Raw genomic sequence first — 18213 nt, 5'->3', positions numbered from 1 at the left:
AAGAATAAATATTACCAGTTGCGTAACACAAATATGCATAGGATAGCAGAATGTTCCTGTGTTCACGTGCTGCCTAACATTTCAAGTCCTCCTGTCAACATGCAGAAAATTAGACAGCAGAGATTCACAACTTGCTCACAGATAGTTTGAGTTGGGGCAAATATTTGATTCTGCTGCTATTAATTGCTACTAATGGAAAATGATTTCAGAAATGAAGAATGTAGTAAATTGGAAATTGAGACAAATTTGTTATTTGCTTACCAGTGTGATAACTGCTACTGAATGATTTACCTGTTTTTGTTTTTTTTAAACTACAGCTTACCAAGGTGGTATACCTCTCATATACACCTTTCTCATTCAGCTGTATTCACTCCAGGTACATTACAATGCAAGATTCCTCATAAAAATGCAGTAAAGAAGAGTATCCATGCATTGCGTTGTATCATTAATTATACACTGCTTGTATGCCTGTAGCTCTTAACATTCATGACCTAACCAGGAATATTACCTACAATCTTCAAAGCCACACTCACAGTGTACAATACAGCTTTAAAATAACCCTCTATAGAATAACCCACCATACAATACACTTGTATAGCCGTGTGTATATAGGTCACCTCCTGTCATGCAGTACTTGTGCACCAACAGTGGAAAATCTGAAGATGAGTAATTGCAAAGAATTGGAGAAATACTTGATTCTGATTGGGCTATGAAAGGAATCAAACTCAAACATCTCCAATGACAGAAACTGTCAAATTGATGACAACACCATGGAGGATAATATTAACAGAAAAGTACCTCTTTTGCATTCATCGTTGATGGGCATTGTTGCATGATTATTACATACATTAAAGGTTATACAACAGTAACAATAATTATTTAGCACCAAACTTCACAAAACTCATAACACTAATAATGAATTATTACCCCAGATAACCCAACCTGCCTGTTTGGCACTAAAGGGTTATGGTCACACGACTTATTTCACCTGGTTTCCATTTTCTGACAGGTTAACAGAGGCAATTTTGAACAAACTCAGTTACATTTGGGGAGACCACATGTATCACATATGCTTCGTTTTGAGGCAAATGTGCAGTGCTTGCAATTTTGAAAGCATGGGTCTATTTTCTGCAGAGAACATGCCAATGTCTTTGAGACAGTACATTTAAAGTTTTTAAGACATGGTTAGAAATTTTGTGCTTTTCTATTGTCAACTGTGATGTCATTTTTTTGTCTTGTTTGTTTCCAAGCTCAATGTTGGATGCTTGCAGGGAGCCTTGATCTAATTGGACAGTCATTCCTTTTACTCCTGATTGTTCTTCCACTTCCTACTCTATCTGCTTATGTGACTACAACAAACCATTACCTTCAGCCTAGGTCCCTTTAAGAAGTACCAGTAACATACATAAGAAAACATATCATATGTCTTTGTCAGAATGCATCTGATATCCATGTACATATTTATAGAAATCATGATCACAATTTAAAATGGAGATTACATAATACTTAGAGTATGCATTTGACAAAAATTGTGTTACAAGGCCTTGAAATAATGTTTCTACACATACTAAGGAGACATTTAATATACACTTAATGAATTAATGATTCTAAAAATGGACATGAAACTGCAACTCTAAATCTATAATTTTGGGAGCCAGGTGAAACTATTCATAACATATCGTAAGAATTGTTTAGGCATATCATTGTTTAACATCACATTCTTTTTGGTGATCTGAGTTTGGATATTGATTAGTTATACACATACAGAACGAGTATGTTAAGCAGTGTTGTTTTACTCTTCAACCCAGATACCTCCCATCCTTGTCCAAAGCGAGGTATCAGTTCTCTGGCACCATCAAATATATTAAAGATTAGGGTTGTGTATTGGCAAAAACAATGCATTGCAATATATTGCAATTAGGATGCCAGTACTGTATATATGGGGAGCTTAAGCATTTGACAGTAAGTGCTACTATTTGTACATGTTGATCCTACTTTCTGAATTCTAAGTGCCTCAATATACAGTGCTCTCTGTCCAACTCAGACTCTGTCTTTCTAGGACTGCTGTATATACCGGATTGAACTTAACAACCCAAGGTAATCCTTCTTTACAGAAAGTGCCTGAGTAACCGGGACTGCTGTCTACTTGGGACTTGTTAGTTGGTCCCAAGCCAGTCCGAATTAGACAGCGTGCAATGTATATCATATGGTTCTGATGTCAGCAATTTCAAAATTTGGTTGCAAAGTCAGGAATTTTTTTTCTTTTTCATAAGATTGTTAATATAGGAATATGCAAATTGTTATTGAATAACAAAAGAAAATATTTGTTGTGGCAGATTTATAATTAAACCATAAAAATAACCACAGAAACTTTATGTCCTTTACCCAGTATACAAGTTTCCAGAAAACATATTGCAACATCTATCATTTGAAAAGTATATTGTGATATACCAATAATACTGTGCAGTTAATGAACAAATCATCTAATATATTCTTGGCAATAACTGTAATCACCATCTTGTGAAGATCAGAATAACACTACCAATCATATTCATAAAAAAATAAACTGTAAAATATATGTTCCAAACAAGTCAGGGATTTTTCTGGCTACCTATGATTAGTATCTTATAAGGTAGTTCCTCATCTGGGAAGGATGCACACTAATATCAATGACAGGTATCAATCTAAAGTCAGCGTTACACAGAGTGCTATATATCCTATGAGGGCACACTATAATGTATGAGATTCATATCGAATGACTTTCTGTTTGTGGAGATTCAGTCAAGTGTGAACAGTCATCAACATAAATTGACTGGAACATGTTTTCACACAGTTTTGAACAGTATGTTGGTAAAGGTAAACAAGTTAACAGTCCAGTCTTGTACTGCTACTTTACTCAGATTGACACAGTTTGAAAAAAGTTACCAACTCATTCACAATGTAATAACCCCTGGACTGACCAGTCCTGGTTTTATATTCCTTAATGCAAATCTTAGGTGAGGTAACAACAATAACCATTTGTCTTTGACATCACAGAGGTTCACACCACACACTTTCAGGCTCTGCTGACAGAAACTCTTGACCATAGATACTGTTCATCTTGACAGTATAATGAGGGTGGAAAGTGAGCGATGTTCTCGATTGGAATCAAAGCAAGTCGAACACATTTGGACTGTTTGACAAGATGAGATATTAAATCCATTATGCCCATTTTTCTGATATAAAAATCATGTTATTCATTTTAACGTATCCTTTCAGACAAAACTGTTTTCCTGGGAATACATTTCTTTTGATGACATCTGAATTATTTTTAATTTTCTATCACCTCTTCAGCTCCACACCATCAGTATGTCAACATTTGCACATTGAGATATCAATTCAGTCATAAAATTGAAATGCTGTAATTCCTGGTAATATAAAAGCTGACTCAGACTTTCAAAAGGTTCAAGTTGACAACATTATTGAAAAATTCAATGGTTATATGTGAACAGAGACCAGTATACTGTGAGTCTTTGTATGGGAAGAATAATGTCGTACAGACTCATTCCAAATCCTGTGACAAAAGCATATCTAGATTGTGTGGTCATAACATAATGATAATGCTTCACCAGAAGTGACATGCAGTGTTTGCCCTGGGCCTAAAAATTTCATCGTGACTCCCTGATGAAGGGGGAGTCATGGACATGTTTAGGGGAGTCACTTCAGTATAGAACTCAATTCAAGACTGTGATAGTTTAATAACAACCAAAAATAACACAAGGCAGGACCTGGGGCCCCTTTCACAAAGCTCTCGTAAGCCTAAGGTCTCGTAACTTTTCTTGTAGCATTCCTACTTCTTATGTTACAGTATAGGAGGTACGGATGCTACGAGAAAAGTTACGAGGTCTTAGGCTTACGAGAGCTTCGTGAAACGGGGCCCAGGTATTTAATTAGCACTGAGCAGTTAACTGGCAATCACTTAACTAAGCAGTTTTAAACAACAGCAAATTAGAAGTTTAGATTAGCTGAACTAAGGGCCCAACAACAATGACACAAGCGTCTTAGCCCTGATATCATTTGGTCTTGACAGATATTTTGTTCACATCTGAAACATTTCTTTACATGTCTGTCATCACGAATCAGAAATGTTGAGAAATCAACCACTTTCAACTTCTTTACAACAACTGAATTCATTTAAAATATTGTGCATTATTAAGCTATATGAGGTTATGTAGCCACTGAGTCAAGATTTCAGCTGCTGTTAAAATATACATACTGAGATATTATATGGTACATAAAATATTATATTATCTTATATAGTACATGTAATGTCAGACAACCTGATTGAACTGTGATACTGTGTCACTTTTCTTTGACTCTGTTATTTATATCAGCAACTAGATCTATGTCAGCTGACACAATAAAAACCTGGGTCCAAGATGAAGAAAAAAACCTCGCTAAGGTTAGGCAGGTGCTCTTCTGTGTCAAGCTGCAACTACTTCTTTCATATCTATTTGCAACATATTAGAATTTCTCAAAAGGATCAGTTTCTAATCAGAGAGCATGTACTGATATATGGTCTGATGAAGTCAAGACTTTTTCAGCAATAAAGGGTCTTAACTTTTCTATACAAGCTTCAAAAACATGTTGTTTGTTTAAAATAAATATCACTCAATGACTCAACTGATGTTTTCAGATCCACAAACTATTTCATGAATTATTGAACAACCTGCTGCCTGTGGACAAGTGAAATCGACTTGGTCTAGACTTTCAAAACTCTCTTATTGCTAAGATAGTCGTGAGAGCCATGCATAAACATTAACATACAAGCTTTGAAAATCTAGGCCCTGCGATTTTTAATGTAATCAGTCCTTGTCCTCAATATATCAGTTGTTGGGAGCCAAATAGGATCCCGTCACAAGGTAAATATCGTATGTGTTCAATCAACGTGACCACATCCATGGTTTAGAGCACAATACGTCTGGCCGTAGAGTGAAAGGCCATGTCATATCATGTATGTACTTCATGCACTCATTGTACCACTAGGCTAACGCACTGGCTCATATTCTTCCTGGAAGCACCTGTTGGATTATTATATAGTTGAAGAGTTTGATGTATATATAGTATATATATATGATATATAGTGTGAGATGCATATTATGACTGTTGTAGCTGATACATATTGTGTCATGACTTTGAAGCACCATTTCAATCAAACAACAAAGAAATATCAAAATAAGCACGTAGCCATCATCATACTATGCTTACAGAAGATCAAACCTCAACTTACAGGGGTGGAATTAGCCTTGTAATTGCTTGTGTGCATGTAAAATCACCAACCTTGATAATTTTCCACTAAACTGGCAAATGTTCTAGTTGATTTATTAAAAAAGAAAAATATGATTAACATTGGAATGTCAAATAGACACTGGTACAGTGTGATATACAAATTTACTTGCTGGACAGAATAAAAAAACCCAGAACTCAGCCCTCATTTGTTGATAACCATGACTTGTATACTTGTATTTAAAGCACTTAAATTACATCACATAAGGACAAATCCTATGGTCAACCATACTAAACATACATAATTCTTACACATTCTTTGAAAAGCCTACACAGACTTGTTAGATGAGCTGTCAATCATGGCCTTGTGTCACGATGACATTTACATACAAGTATAATAGGCAAATGTACATGTTCATATTGTTAACTATGGTGTACTTGAAGATGTCATTCATAACTGGTTTTACTACTTGCATTTTTAGATACTTGTTGCTATTTTTATTTTCAGGACATTTTAGAGATCTTTATAAACATGTTCTAATCCATATGAATTCAAAGAGATTTAATCTTGGAGCATAGTCATCGAGTGTTACCATTTCTAATACTTTTATCCACAACGACCGACTTCACAATTGTTGTTAGAATGGGGACTCTACCAATATAACTTCATGTACATCAAAAAAGTTTGAGGGATTATGCAGTAAGAGAACCAGTCACCACTCTTCATGAATGATGATCCTCACAGACACACAGAATGTGCATGATGCAGGTATCAGGAATCCACTCATGTCCTGACCGCAATATGAGACCACTAGATTCCCCAATATTCAACAGAAAATTACAAATCAGCTGACATGGTGTGTTGATGTTTAAGGGCTAGTGTTTATGGACAATGGTTATGTTATTCATTACCATCAACAGCAAGGTTCTGAAATCAGATATACAGTTAGAACAGAGACCATATACCATATCTGTTTATGGTGTCTTATGAGTGATAATATAACAGGGCTATGTTTTAACAAAATATTCTAGAATCATTAATATTTATGATGATTATTCATATTACTTTTTTGTTGATTCCTAAAGAAGGAAGCTGTCAGTCAGAAGTAGCCGACTGTGGCCGAGTGGAGGCCAGCCTGGGGACACTGAGTCAGGACCCTGCCATCATCTCTATTATAGTGACACTTGGCCATTGTGACAAACATCCTCATCAATAACCTTGACTAGGTACTACCATCCATTAAGATTATCATCTACACATTCTCTGAATAGCAAGGGCAGATGATTCAATATGTTAGAAAGTAAGGGTTCCAGGTGTCAGAGAGATTTTCTACAAGACAGCATTTCAGCTGTGGGATCTCAACGTTTCAACAACTACCCAGTATCACAGTTTTGGGAGGTTTCTTTTTAAGAAATAGAAAACAGAACCCATTATCTTGTGAGCATATTAATCCTAAAATGTGTGTAACTGTTCTTCCAGAAGTGTAAAAAATAAACAGCTTATGTTTTAAGAATTCTAAAAAGTATCTATTTATCAATATAAAAGTACATTTTGGAACCTCAGGGCCAGTTTCCATTACACAGAAGCTAAACACAAAGTCATATGATCAGTATGCTTTTCATCACTAGCCACAAGTGACTGTAACCCTTTCTTAATATTTAAGGCTAAATAAACAAAGTGAAATGTTTATCAGGCATCAATGCACTTTTATTTGTGTGTGTATCAAATTTTTATTAATAAAAAATAATTTTGACTTGGCAGTGTCCCGATCATCCATATGTCCACTATAAGAATAAATGTCTGCAAGAACAAGTGTGATGTAATCTACAACTCATTAACACATGTTTATAAACTTTCCAAGCTGTATTTCTGAGAGAAAAAATGAAAAATGTGTTCCTTCCTCCTTACTTTTTTTCTTACAAAAATTAAACAAGTACTACTGTGCCTGAGAAACATTCAAATTTTTTCATGCAGCCTAATTTGATATGTACCTGACAAATATCAGGCATTTCATATGAAGATGTAGATATATCTACATCAATAATTCTTAAAAATAAGTTAGATGTATTACCAAAGGATTGTGATAGAGTGACAGAATTAGAAGGCATGTGGCTTTCACTGTTCATAACAACTGCCATGATCTAGCCTGTTTCATCCCTACAAAACGTTGTTATTTAGAAATTAAGAAACCTCTATGATGTCTTCTGTTTTCAGCAACACACAAGCATGTTAGATCGGAAACTGATAACACCCACAAGAAAACATTGGACCACATGTGCAATACAATGAATCTTACATTGCATTAACAATGGCTATTAAAGCCATTTGTGTGCTGCAAAATTTCAGCTGATGCTTTTTTAACTTTGAGCATTTTCAGTTTGAGGGATATCTTTTTAAATTTTTTATATTAGAGTATTTATGCACATCATGAAGAATTCATTATAACATGCTAAGCCCACTTGGTACAGTGTTACTGAGAGTTTACTGCAGGATGTAGTAACATTTGTGACAACATCTGTCACATGGTCCATGAGAAGATGATGTGAACATCATCACTTGGAATAATACCTACAAATCATCTTTAGAAAAGCATATAGCTTGAAGACTAGTTCTTTGTTAAATGTTGTATTGTATGTAGTGAATGAGTATGGTTTTATGACACTTTTAACAATATTCCAGCAATATCACAGCAGGAACACCAGGTATGTACCCAGGTACGTACAAAGAACTGAACCCTGGCATCACAAGCAAAAGCTTTAACTACTAGGCGAGAGTATAAAAGTTAAACCCAATGAGTGAGAGTTCAGTCTTCATGGTCTTAAAGTTTTGTCAGCAATGCTTCAGCAGCAACAATCTGTCAATTAACAATAAAGTGTTTGCTCAACACACCGAAGACCCAGGATCGATTCCCTACAATAGTACAATGCGTGAAGCCCATTTCTGGTATCCCCTGTCATGATATTGCTGGAATATTGCTAAAATCGGCATAAAAATCAAACTCACTCATTAAAAACCATGAACAGCATAACAACCAGCAAAGGTATAGAAGGTAGACATGATACAAAAAACAAGCAAAAAAGACCATCTATATGATTATAGTCCATATTATTATATTTCTGGTGTCCCCTTCTCAATCATGACATTGTTAAAATACTGCAATAAAGTAGCGTAAACTAAACTCACTCACTCACAGACAAAGGTGACTGCATTTGCAGCCTCCATAGAGTCCCTGCTTGATTGATACAATCCCATCAGCTTCTAATAAAACTGGAATAACTCAACACAGTGGGGTTTGGACCTATAGAGGATATATCACTTAAGTTCTAATGTTTGGAAGCTGATAAGCATGATTATTGTTTGTGCTCTGATATCAAGTAAAATGTGAAATCAGGATATTGTAACAGGGTAAAGTCCTGTTTCAAGAATCCTGTTTCTTCATGTAATTATGCAAACTATTTAGAGAATATTTCCAGTATGTTGATAGTTGAACTGTGGGTTAACTTGTAACAAACTATTGGTTTCAAATTTCCATAACAAAGCATAAACTGCTTTGTCAAAATCTGAATTTGACATGTGTGTTACTGAAAACATTTAACCAGTCACTCCCTATTTCCATCAATCATACTGCATGTAATATTTGGCACAAAATCTCTGAAAGTTCAAGACAAAAACTCTTTTAAAAATGAAATAAATCAGGTATGTCAGGTATCTATGGCTGAGTCACATAAGCAACAATCACCATAACATCCATACACAAGACAGCAACATTTGAATTTACCAAAATCCATTTTTCAAAACTAGATTTGTGAAAACAATTAACATGAGAAGCAGTGCTTTCTCTTTAGCCAATAAGAAGCAAACAAACTGTTCAATAACCAAACTCATTTATTGTTATTTTCAATATAAATAAGGTTTTAATATTACTACCTTCATGATGATTAAACCTTTAAAACATTTACCTATAAAAAATGAAACAAAATATGACAAATCATGAAAGGAATTCACGTAATGAAAATTTTAATTTGAATTCTTATCATGTTTATAGCACTTCAAATCTTGTCATAAAAAATCCCCACTAAATCTATCTAAATTTCACCTTACATTTAATAAGTTTACCAGAAAATACTAGAGTTTCTGTCACATCAGTGTCACAGCACGTTACAAACAATGATGCAATTATCACATGGATAAAGCTCCCAATAATTAATGTTAACACAGTAATATAGCAACAGACTTTATGTGTTTATACAGTCTATCTTGCCAAGTGTTTTGGTGATGCTTACTGAAGTGGGAGTGCTGAACCTCTGATAATCATGCTGCCTAGGAACCTCAAAGTTCAAACATTTATTGCTTCTGGATATATCATTTCACACTCACTGCATTAAAGTTTTAAAAAGATCCAATTAGAAAAAAAGATTTCAAACTTTCAATGTTATGGTTGTTAAGATTACTTTCTTGACCCATTTTAAGTTCTGGGTTGACATTTGTATTTGTATGATGACACAGTCTGTAATCAGTCATTCTGACACAAGCCACAGTGGAATGTCTTTAAACTGTTCTCTTGCAGAAACAGGAACTTGAACTTCACAGTACTGACTTACATCCAGTCATACGTGTAACATATGGATAAGAATGGTTTCACCTACAAGTTTCCATGGCTGTGAAACCATGCCAATGCTATGTGGAAACAACATTGATTTGGTAGAAAATACCCAATGATATTTAGCTAAATGTATTCATGGGTTCAACAGACTTATTTCAACATATTCCGTACATGCCAACTTAGGTCTCTAGAAAATGGTTGGATACACTGATAAGTCCTGGATTATTACTCCATGGAAGATTAACAACGCTTGTAGTTCTTCAGTCAAAATGCTGTTCTGTACATTCTTATCACTAGCTCATTTAAGTATAAACTCATGCACAAACGGGGTATGTCCAGTAAATGAAACACCGAGAACATGTAGGGTTGGTCCAAGTTAACACTCATCATGTACTGCACATGCATTTGTTTCACTGGTTGGACTATCTCACTTACCCTTGTGTAATACAAACCATTATAGCAATTTGAAACTATGATTGTTAAACAATTTTTATCCTAAGCTGAATCAAATTCTGAGCTACAAATGTCCAATGGTAAAATTATGAGGATTTGCAGTCTGAATTTCACTTTAATCGATTTACCTTTTTGTTCACTAGCTTTCTTTTTAATATTCAGTCAGTAAATTGTCATTCAATCCCGAACAAATTAATATCATGCTCACTATATAAAAATTAACCTTACATGAAATTGTCTATTGTAATTGAAAAATAATGCATGACCAATAAGTTGATTAATTCTTCTACAAATCTCACTTTACTTGTGTTAATCTAAAAGACGAACATAATTATGATTTGGTTAAACTGGAAAAGACATTCACCCACTAAAAAGTAATTATCATGTTCATTAATAATCAGTCATCAAGCAAATGTTACAAAGCAGTTTTGTTGCTAATATCCAAATCATGTAGAATGACCTAAACAAGACATGCTTTCTTTGGATATGGGAATAGCAGATACATCAGAAACATTTCTCCACCAAGGTTGAACCATACAAACACTTTCTTATTAACCTAGCAGTAGTGTATTGTGGGAAACAGAATATATCCACCTTACGTGCCAACTTGATAAATGTCATACATGAGGGGATGCTCAGCAAATGTGAAATTAAGAGGTACGTTGCCACTTAACAATTTACACATCACATCAAGTGACAACGCTGCCAGCGTGGCACATTTGTTTTCGAGCACATTCAGTTTACAAAAGCTCTTATATAATTTTTCACATGGACTTTAAACAACTTCCAGTCTGCACAAGCATTTACCATTCAAATAATTACATACCATTATGTCAGCATCTGACTTTATATGTGGTATTACCTAGACTTGTGTACCTGCGAAGGTCCCAGGGTAGAATAGGCCTTCAGCAACCCATGCTTGCCATAAAAGGTGACTGTGTTGTCATAAGAAGCAACTAATGGGATTGGGTGGTCAGACTCGCTGACTTGGTCGGCATATGTCATTGGTTCCCAGTTGCACAGATCGATGCTCATGTTGTTGATCACTGGATTGTCTGGTCCAGGTTCGATTTTTACAGACCGCCGCCATATAGCTGGAATACTGCTGAGTGCGGCGTAAAACTAAACCCACTCACTCATTCAAAAAGGGTTGTGAGATCAGCTTCCTGGGCAACAACTACACACTTTGATGTAGCGTATTGTGATCAAGATCACTTCATTAAGTCAAGCTGGTCTCTTCAAACTAACAGCACAGGTAGATGAACAATCAAACACGGTCAAACACTGGGGTTTTTTTGCGTCCCAAATGGGAATTTGTGGTGACTGAAGTTGAAGGGCCCAGAATTTACAAATGGCCACATCCCAAACAGATCACACAAAATTCCTTCACGCACTCATTAAATACAAACAAAGCTGATGTTTTTGTGGATATTTATGGATATTTTGAAATATGTCCAAACCAATAGAGCTACTTTTGCAAAACAAGTAAGTTGCAATCAATACTGTAACTATGGTCACCAATGTAATGCATTGTTCTAGATGTGTATAATAGGTGCGCAACATCATGTAGTTTTTAAAGAGAATTCTTGTTCAAGTAAAGCAACATGTAGTCCTATAATATATCACAGCTACTGAGAAGCAACATGTACACTACGGCTCTTGAGACATAAGAAATGTTAGGGTGAAGCAGTATACCGTGGTATTAGTACTAACAGTTGAACAAAATTTCAGTATTTTCAGTTTTCGTGCTGTCATTTTAAAAACATTTTCATAGCTTTTCTAAAATGTCTAGAAGTTGAATCATGTTGTCCAAAACTATGAATTCCTAGATGGCAACCATTTTCTGTGAAGTAATTGCCATGACTGTCATCTACTTAGTCAGCAAGACATCAGTACCAGGGTTCCTTTTTCAGTTATTTGAAATAGAACTATTTGTTCAATTCTACCATATCTTCTGTAACCGTGTACATAAACACATCATTTGCATTAAATGATCAATGACGAGTTGATACATATCATAGATAAAATATTCCCACAGGATTGATCCAAATACGCCTGATAGAATATGTTAGACTTTAGAATAAATACAAAAAATGATCTGATACTTAAAAAAAGAATAAAAATAATGGAAAGTCTGTCTTCAACATGTACTATTGTGTTGTGTTTGGGCGTTTGACTCAAACATGGTGCTGGGTGTGTTTCTGCATCCTTGTTTTTCACCATTTTTGTTAATGTTTCATTTCATTCAAACTCAACGAATATTGAATCAGTTACATAACTGCAAGTTCTAACATGTTGTTTAAAGTGCCCAATACGCACATAAAATGTTGCATTTACCGTAGAGTATAAATGACCTCACAACGTTTCAGTATATATGTGGCTATCAAATTTTAAGGTGTTCCCATACTATTTGTTGGTAGGGATTGGGGATACCTGGATCCAGAGGTACGCTTGACTAGTAATTAAGAAGGATTCAAAATCTAATAAATCAATGGCCAGAAATTACAGAAGTTAGAGGAACAAACATTTTTATTGAAAAGCTAGAAGTTGACACTTGCTATTTTCTCCAATTGCCATAATATAAAAGCAAACATTAAAATCTCTCTAAAATTGCAATAATGTAAAAACAAGCATTAAAATCTCTTCCTCTTTAATGGCTCTGCAATCAGTGGAACATACTTAACATGGATGAGGAAAATATTTAACTCCAGCATAAGGAATTTCTACTGAAATTTGACATTTGAGCATGTATCCAGATAAAGCTGTGTTACAGTTCATATAATCAGACATTTAACTGATGGTTTGGTAAATTAAAGTTAAACCTATAACATCACTGTTACAAACTACTTTGATCAACTGTTTTTGTTGAATTAAGATTACAGCAAAGAATAGTCCGAGCACTAGCACACCCTACTCTAAAAAAGCTGAAGTGTGATGGGTTCAGCGCGGTACGATGACTGTTCGCACTAATTGAGTGATCACATTGAGAAACAGGACATACTATGTTAACCAACAAAGACCTAGCTTTGTACACCAGCTCTGCACACTCCTAGGCCTTTGTTAACGTAACTTTTAAGACACCCTTGAAATACTGCTCAGAAGTATAAGAATTTTAAGTGGTTAGAACGATTAGGTTAGGTTCTACAGATCTTATTATTGAATGTATGTAAAAGATGTTGAAAGTATATCATATGTTCAGTGTATAAGCCTTTGAAATCCTCTGATGAACACAACACATGTATTTTCAATGTAATATTTCAGTGTTAATAGTCTTAATAAACTGATAAATATGATCCTTGACAAACACTGCCCACAGACTTTCCACCAGAATGATTCCTAATGTTTAAAGCCTCAGACACCAAAAGCAGAGTTAACATCCCAAAAGTAATTCCTTAAATTATTACAATTTAGATTAGGCCTTATCAAACTTAAAGACTACATGGAAGATGTATGTCTATAGACAGATATAAATGAATTTGCCCACTATGTAAATTACCTATTGAAAATGGAATGCATTTTTTTTAATTTTCTGTCCATCTTACATATATTCACACAAACAATATCTTATTAAATGTTACCTCTCCAGACACCAACCATAGCAGTTAAACAAATCCAGTCCACTAATGACAACTGTATCAACTTAAAACTATGACAATACATATAAAATGCAATGGATGAGCATGATACTCTGTTAAAATCATCTCAGTATTCAAGTTGTATGTGATTGTTGAATGCATGTAATTCCAACGTATTTGGGCCAAATGTCTGAAACATCATAAACATCTTTAGACACTCCCCCAAGTAAAGAGAATTATAACTGTTTTACAAAGAATTCAAGAAATCTTCTAGACTGGTTGTTTTTTGTGATAATTTTCTCATCTTAAATCCATCGTATAAATCTTAGTAAACACCGAAGTTCTAGCATGAATCATAAATCCCTTCATAAAAATAACAACACAAGTTTCATAAGAAAAAGTAACGTAAGTCAAAGAAACATATGGAACCAAAGTTGTGAAAAACGTACAAGCAAGTGATAAGGGGGCGGCGGATAAGGACTTTCGGTGGAACTTACCGGGGCAGAAATACTGCAAAGAGAACGTGTCCCGTTTAGGCGAAGTTAACAAGTTTCCATCTCAGATAAACACGCTAATATCCAAGCACTAGATGTGTCGTAAAGATATGAACCACGGCGCGAGCCCCTAAGGAAGCTGCAATAATTGAAGGGTAGGTCCGACCGCTACGACTTCACATGTAAGGTAAACATCCACAGACGATAGAAAAACTCTTTGGCCGTGACACAGGTAACTCCCTCTTCAGGTGTGCTAGGATGTTCAGCACTGCACGATTTCCCAACTGACATATATCATATAACAAGCCCAGGTTGGCAAAGTGTTTGAAAGATGTATACGCACTTTACACAGTTAACAGACCGTGACAGACCATATGTATCTTCGACGCACTGACGTATTCACCTGTGTGGCCTGTCAAAGTTACCTGTGACACAGTTTAAAACGCCCCCTGGTTCCCCTTGTTACTAAAGGGAGATAACAAGTGGAGTACAGATTAGAAGGTCTATGGTTGGACATCAGTGACAGCAAATGCAAAACGTTACATGTCAGGGGCGGATACAGCTTTTTGAGAAAGGGGGTGCATACTACCAGGGATACTCTACAACAGGGATAGGTCACTCGCTTGCTTTCTATACCATTTGAACTAATTAACGTGTGCCTCGTCATGCTCCAACGCACATGGTGACTTGGCTCGTTCCCAGCGCAACTTCAGTTGTGTTTAACAGAACTTCAGCCAGTTTATTGTATTAGTTGGAATTTTACAATGAATGAATGAATGAATTATAGTAAGAATTAAGAGCAAGAATTATGTGAATGAATGAAAGAAATAAAGAAAATGAATAGAAGAAAGAAGTACATATGCGAATGAATGAAAGAATAAATGATACACCCCGGACTTCCCTCCCAAAACCTTAAAGAACTCAAAAGTATCGCGAGAACACGTGTTAACATGAGCTGTCCTTTTTAAAAATCTATTTTGAGACATTTTTGTTGACATTAATAATGAATTCAGATATCTTATTGCATGTGGGAATGGAATTGACATTAACAAAATGTTTACTGATACTGTCACACTGCCCTCAAAAATAATGTGTAAAACTGTCACAAAGCGTTCTAAAACACCTTTCCAGTTTTGTCAAATAATAAGATCAACAAGAAAGAAAGTTATGGAATTATAACCCTCAAGAATCCACGGCGAATCAGATCGGCAATATGTCATATTTTTCACACACCTCAAATACACCCCAACATTTTGTTTTAGATTATGAAACTATCACTATTACTTGCAAACACATTTCACCTGATAGTATATTCCCCTCATATGAATTACAGGTGTATGTGAAAGATGTTTTTGAAGAAATAACTAGAAACACTCAAACAATGGCGTATAGCATTTCAATGGCAGATCGGCGAAATGTCATATTTTTCACACACCTCAATTACACCCTTAGACCTTTTAAGTCATAAAACTGTCACTATTACTTGCAAATACCTTTCAACTAAAGGTATGTTTTCCTTCTAAAAATTAAACGAATGTGTGAAAGAAGTTTTTATTGGCACAATTTATCTATCTTTGCAGTGAATCGATAATAGAAGCTAGTGAGCTATAACATACCGACTTGAAACTTTACTACAAATCTACTGTCCTAATACGGACACTAATACCAATTTACTTAAATTGAAGTGACAAAATAGTTAACCTATCTTCCACATGTAGGATTTCAGTTGTTACAACACTCAGCGAACTTAATCAGCTGTTGAAAATAAACCGGGCTCAATCTTAAATACTACGCTGCCACTATATTGGCTACACTGGTTACATACGTTCAGCGGCTTTTCGAGGAGTTTCTTCTCCCCCTCTATATAGGCTCCCTGATACTACTGACGAAAGGAGGTACACACTTCATTTTCACAGAGTTTCAATATTCATTTAACATCCCACTGGATCTGCTTGCGCATGTTGAACAGCTTATTTAAGCTGAATAGAATCGAACCCGGGCAAACATGGAAATGCCCAAACACAAACCATTAGACTACACTCTGTAATTTTAAATGTTAGCGATTAACAATAAACATTACATGAAGAACTGATTATAGGTTTGTTATTTATACGTCGCATCAAAATATCGGAAAGCCGAACACCAGATTACATAAAATGTGGGATTACCTTTGGAAATCAGCATCACAAACTCAGACTGAGTGAGTTTGGTTTTACGCCGCTTTTGGCAATATTTTAGCAGTATCATGGTACACCATAAATGGGTATCACACATTGTATGTATATAGGAATTCGAACTCGGGGCTTCGGCGCGATGAGCCAACACTTTATATGCTGGGTTACCCCACCACCACACAAAGCCAGAATGACCAACAAAGACGCGAACAGTTACATTTCGCTCTGTAGCTTGCACATGCTTGCCATTCCTCGTATCCTTGTACTGTTTATGTCAAGTGCATGGGGTCATCCTGCTCGCAAAGACGGTCGACCGTTTGCGTTTGGTAGCAGTTAGTTGTGTAGCAAACATATGTTACGCTGTTAGAAATAAATTCTTACATTTTCAAGCTAGTGAGGTAGCCTAGCTAGTTGGATGCGATGTTTTCTTGTCATGTCAAAGTCCCAGGTTGTTTTCACATTTCTGGTGTCCATCGCCGTGATATTGCTGGGATGTTGCTACATGCGTCGTAGAGCAAACCCACTCACTCATATACCATGTGTGTCCACCATTCAAATCATGACTTCACCATATATTTGTGAGTTGCCGTGTTGCTAGTTACTAATAGATCAGGTATATGAGCTATTCAAAAAGTGATGTGACCAATTCAATTTTTAGGCATCAATACATATCTACAAATCCCCATACATTCATACTTACAGATTATTTCATACCAAACCTTGATATGTAGCAAGTGTTATATTCCCCGTCGACTCGCTGTTCATTGTGTTTAGTCGTGTTAAAATAGACACTATTTCTTTAAATAGTCTCAAGCCATGTTATCGTTGTCGACATCCATACACTATATTGAGCGCTGTGTAAAATTAAACTCACACACTGACGTGAAGGCGACTGTCAGGTAATACACGTGATCGTTTGTAAACCTGGAATGCACACAATGTAATTTTACCCTGTGACACTGGCGCCTTTTAGTGGAGCACATGTTAATTCCCTCAAACCCAATGCATAAATAACAGTGCCGTAATTTGGAATTTTTGTCAGAGACTGAATATTAATTTCACGTTATTACCAATATATTCCAAAACTTCCAGCATCTCTAGTTAACTATGTATTGTTTGTAAAACCTGCAAAAGTATTTTCTGGAACAATTACATTGTACGCTATTTACAAAATAACCAACCCTAAGCCCCGCCGTCACCACGTAGGTCCAGGTGCTTGATCTGTACCCTAGGAATGACCCCTGAAGGATCAAAGGAAGGAAATGTTTTTGACGATGTCGACTGTTGTTACCTGTCTTTCAGCATCTTGAGGATGTTGGGAGGAGCTGAGCATGATTGACAGTTGTTTGGACGTTGGTTCACTGTTGTAATTGGACACTCATGTGACGTGACAAGATCTGTCATACGGCTATCGGTACCCCCAGCCAGCTGACAAACACTTAGTTAGACCGCTGTCCTTGGCCTATTGACTCCATTATTTACAATGGAAGGTCTTGTCAGAGTCTATTAGTATCCACACTATTTGGCACCAAATAAATGTTCTTCAGCAGTCCGCCCTTGCATGATGTGACTGACGGCATCGAATGGACCATGATCATTGATTAGGCTGATTGTTGTGGTATCTTGTTTACGTAGACGTACTGATGTG

At 35.8% G+C, this 18213-nt stretch overlaps 1 protein-coding gene across 3 annotated transcripts in view; it reads right to left on the bottom strand.

The window, feature by feature from the left end:
• LOC137283480 (Ig-like and fibronectin type-III domain-containing protein 2) overlaps positions 1-14830 on the bottom strand; it is an 89334-nt gene extending 74504 nt beyond the window's left edge. The window contains exon 1 of one of the 3 annotated variants that reach the window (XM_067815002.1): positions 14395-14830. The gene's annotated coding sequence lies outside the window, so the exon portion shown is untranslated. Of the gene's footprint in view, positions 1-15; positions 92-14394 lie in introns of those variants that run through there. The other 2 variants (XM_067815000.1, XM_067815001.1) reach the window with 2 other exon arrangements.
• Between the last annotated feature and the right edge of the window lie 3383 nt (positions 14831-18213).

The sequence above is a fragment of the Haliotis asinina genome, chromosome 5, assembly GCF_037392515.1.
Source record: "Haliotis asinina isolate JCU_RB_2024 chromosome 5, JCU_Hal_asi_v2, whole genome shotgun sequence".
NCBI lineage: Eukaryota > Metazoa > Mollusca > Gastropoda > Lepetellida > Haliotidae > Haliotis > Haliotis asinina.
This window is presented reverse-complemented; position numbering and strand designations above follow the sequence as displayed.